We start from the raw sequence: 4,970 nt of genomic DNA on the forward strand, positions 1-4,970 counted from the left end.
CTCTATCCTTAGTTAGTTGTACAGCTTTGAGCTAGAATGGGGTAATAACCCATGCTCTGCTTACCTACTGAAGTGTGAAGAGAATCAAATGAGATAGTGGATGTGAAGGTACTTTGAAAATACAATTATAAGGTTCCTATTGTTTCCATTAATGTCCAGGTCTTCAAAACTAAGATGAAATCTGCTCTGTGGGCAGGATAGGATATTTTAATTCCCAGGGGCAGTAAGAAAGAATGGAACGGGATGGGAAAGCAACTTTTTAGGCTTTGAAATGAACACCACAGTGAGATGGGTAGATGCTAGGTAAAAACATCAGATGATAAAAGGCTTTCTTTTTTGGGGCTCAGAAGTGGCAAAGACAAAATGGGCATGGAAACTAAAATTATAAAGGAAATAGCATTTGATTTAAAACCTTCAAGTCCTCTAAATTTCAAAAACGGTGTTTCTCAAACTGTATACATTAGAACTCAACAAGTATGTCTCAAAATATTACTAAAAGGAATTTTCAGCAAATGAGTTTGGGAAAAGTTACATCTCCCCAGATACACAATATACATTAACAGAAAGACTCTGGAACACTTAGAGTTAATAAATTGTTTTATTTTGTTTAATCCATTATTTCCTAAATACATTTGACTTGATAAATCTATTTATTTCTTTATTTATCATTCATTCATTCATGCACTCATTCATTCATTCATTTATTTATATCTCTGTTAAGATCCAATTGAGAGATGTAACACTCAAAGGATTTCAGGATCACAATGGACTATAAAGAAAATGAGACAGTCAAGGTGGTTGTTGAGTGTACATGTGGTTTCATGTTACAAATACAAGAAAGAATGGTAAATTTATCCTCCCAGATCACTGATCAAATTTTTCTTGAGGTAGCACATCTAGTTCTGAGCTCCCAAATGCCATGAAAAAGAGAGAGCTAAAAAAGACTGTGAAAGTGATAAATTCATTAAAGAAATGGGTTGAAAGATCTACATTGTGTACATCTCAGAGTCAGCTGAAAGATAAGAAGAGAGAGCAGCGAGGGGTGTTCAGTGAACAGCCATAACTAAAAACACACTTCTCCTGAGTTTGCTTTAGCTTCCCTCTCTACCTTTCTGCTTCAGGTTCTTCCTGACCCAGTTTCTCTCTCTCTGTCTCCCTCTACCTCTCTCTCTCCCTCTCATCTCTCTCTCGACCAACTCATACTTAGTTTCTTCCTCCTCCCCATAGCTCACTACATTTCACATTCCAGCTCTTGTCCCATGGGCTTCTGTCTTCATCTTGGTTACCTGTCTGATGATCTTGATCCTATTTTAGGACTTTTGATCCGAGACCTACATGTTTCTCTCAACCACCTATGGGAGATGTTTGTGCTCTAAGTGAGAAAGATACCCCTAAAAGAGCAAGTATGGGAGACAGGTTTTCACGCACAGTGTTAAAACTGAATATCCATCTACCCTTATTAATTAGGCATAATTTTACTTTGAAGAGAAAACACAGACTAGAAGAAAATAGAAGCCAGGAGAAAGAAAATCAAGAAGCTACATTTTAGAGCAACTGGAAATTGACAACTAGCCTGAAAACATATTAAGGGAATCAGGTACAGACACTCTAAAGAGTGCTAGATAAAAGTTAAAAAAGAGAAACCCCAGTATTAAATAATGCAAGCATGCTCCAAAATACATTATTTGAATTATGTATGTGCTCACAAACATATTCTTGGTTACTAAATTAAAAAGACATCTTATTCCTTTTCCAAAAATCCTCAATGGAACCTGCAGCTATGAGGAAAAGCCCACATTCCACTGCAACACTTAAGCATTTCCAAACTTGTAAACTAAACTTCCAACTTTTTCAGGCCATATGTCAGAAGGACAATGACTGAATACTGAATGGCCAAGTGTGAAACCACAAGAGCTGGTTAGAAATGTGCCCACAGCAAGCTTTTGAAGCTTTGACCTTGCTTGCCAGACCAGAGAGCAGTACAGTGAAGGGGAACTAAACCAAACAGTGGCAAATCTCTACATCATAACTGCATCTTGCAGTATCCATTCTGTCACTGTCACAAAGTAAATAAGGGGAGAAAAAAAATCCCTCGCTCAAAACAGACCTAGAGTGGGTGTGTAGCTTTGATCTGAAAGTCTCATTTTACTTCAGTGCTTTGGGGAGGGTGGGTAAGAAGGAAGGAGCGAGAGGAGGAGGTGAGAGAAAAAACACAGCCACTTTTTTGCAATTAAATTTCAGAACCTTTTTATTATGCAGTTTCAGTTCATTGAAAGTTACTTTTCCTTCCAGCCCCCCCTCTTTCCTTAAAACTCTTGCTTCACTCACTACCCCTCCTGTGTGAACACACACACACACACGCATGCGCACACGCGTGTTACCCTTGAAATGAATCAAAGCAGGCAGAGCAACTCCTCCTCAGTACTTGGCTTTGTAATCGGGATGTAAACAATATTCAAGAGGTTTTCTGGCCTTGAGAATGGTTTAACAATAATGGTACAGTTCCACTTTTGCTCAGAAAAAGCTGAAAGGAAACTAAAAGGCTTAATAGGTACAAATATTGTGCTTCAGCTACAATCAATAAATAATGCCAAAGTGAAAGAATGGCAGTGCATGGCAACATATTGAATGATGCTGTTTCTGGTAATCCTCCAGCAAAAGCTTTTGTGAAATTTTGTGCTGCTAATCATATTAAATTGACCTCCGAGGGCCAGGACATAATGTTTTGTTATTGTTGTGTGCTTGTTTTATTATTTAATGGCTCTCATTTTTAAGCTTAACTTAAATTAGAGGATGATGCAGGGGGAAAAAACCCAAGCAAACCCAAGGTTGACTTGATGAATTGTCCAGGAAAAAGTATGGGATTTGGATGCAGATGCTTAGGCCTCTGGCCAAGGAGAAATTATTGCTGTGGAGCATGAGACTGAGGAGCCCAAGTCTTCAGTTTTGAATTACTCAAGTCGTGTTCTTTACATATTTGGTTCAGTCTATTCTATTTCTCCAAAATGGCTCCTGTCTCCTTTACCTTTTCACAGTTCGGCCCAGAGTGAAGTCATAAAGAATACAGCATAAAAAACAGGATGTTCCCAAGCTAGGCTAGTACAAAATATTTCCCCAGGGTCAGCAATACTTGCATGTACAATGATATATCTTGAGGGAAGTTTTACCAAGTCCTAAATATGTATTTTTTTTCTGCTTGGAAATTCTACAAAGCAATATTAGTTGACTTGGCCACAGGCCATAAAACCTAATTAGTTCTGTGAAGTTGTTCAATGCTTAAGCCTAAACATTAATGGACAGCCAAACGGACCCAAAGAGGTTTTCTGAATTCAAAGCTTCAATGCAGAGGGACAAAAGCTAAGCAGAAGATAGAAAGGAATCAATTTCTCTTTAACCTGGGCTCTAGGGAAAAACAAAAACCCAAAGAGGGAAAAGAAATATTAGTGGCAGGGCTTCCAGGACTCTATAGGGCTCTGGGGAATTAACCAAAGATCTTACACACAACTAATAAAGCTTCTACATTTTTCTTTTTAGGCACTCAGGCCACTGTACACATAGTATATTTGTCATTTTCCTCACAGCCTGGTAAAGTAGAAAAAGCAGGTACTTTTATCCTCACCACCCTAATAAAGCTTTAGAGGCTTTGTCCTCCTGTCGGAGTCTCTAGGGTTTCACTATTGAGTGATACACAGATACATATTGCATAAGCAGAGTTGAAGGACTGCCTTTAATTCAGCTACTTCATCGAAGCTCAGATTCACAGAACAGTGATCAACTCTATATTCATTTTCCAACATCAGTCACCTCATTTAAATGGCACTATTTTAATGACAATAAATGTTGCATGGGCACTATGAAGTGAGAAACATCACCCTGCATTAATACCCCATCTGCCTGCAATTTCCTTAAGATCCTGAGGCATGTTTCAAACCAAGCATTGAAGAGTTTACACCTAATTAAAACCACAGTGGGAATGGAATGTCAGAGGCAGAATTTAGTTTCTTTCTTAGAATTAGAGTATTTCTGAGGTGTCAGACTAGTCTGTCCACTGGACTTGCTAAAGAGAGAAAGAAGGGAAAAGGGTGAGGAAGAGAGAGAAGAGAAAGAGGAGCAAGGAGGAGGAGCTAGATAATTATATTTTTAAAACTAAAGATGATGACTTAGATATGAAGGAATTAAAGTACTAGAAAATGGACTGATTTTTGTCCCCACATTTTTCTCTTTCCCTCTGCATGCCTAAGCCCTGCATCTGCTCTTCTGGTAGACTCAGAAATATAGATTAGATAGATAGATAGATATAGGTCACACACACACACACACACACAAATTTTAGAAGTGACGCTGAACAGTCGAAGCATAAAGAAACAAATACAAAGCAGAAGAATTCAGATAATAGAAAACTAAATGTGTCTCACTATATTACTCTAGAAGCTAAGGGGGGGAAAGGGACTTAGCCTTTTTTTTTAAATATTTTATTTATTTGACAGACAGAGATCACAAGTAGGCAGAGAGGCAGGCAGAGAGAGAGGGGGAAGCAGGCTCCCTGTGGAGCAGAGAGCCCGATGCGGGGCTCGATCCCAGGGCCTTGGGATCATGACCTGAGCTGAAGGCAGAGGCTTTAACCCACTGAGACACCCAGGCACCCCAGCCTTTTTTTTTTTTTAAGTTTAGTATCTATCTTTGCCACCTAGTTCTAAGTCCTAAGGTTGCAGAACAAATGTAAGAATTAAAATCTGAAAGTTTATTTGTTTCTTCCTCTCACATTTTTAAAAAGACTTAAAAGGTTTATCTTACGGGCGCCTGGGTGGCTCAGTGGGTTAAAGCCTCTGCCTTCAGCTCAGGTCATGATCTTGGAGTCCTGGGATCGAGCCCCGCATCGGGCTCTCTGCTCAGCAGGGAGCCTGCTTCCTCCTCTCTCTCTCTGCCTGCCTCTCTGTCTACTTGTGATCTCTGTCTGTCAAATAAATAAA

Source organism: Martes martes, assembly GCF_963455335.1.
Source record: "Martes martes genome assembly, chromosome: X".
NCBI lineage: Eukaryota > Metazoa > Chordata > Mammalia > Carnivora > Mustelidae > Martes > Martes martes.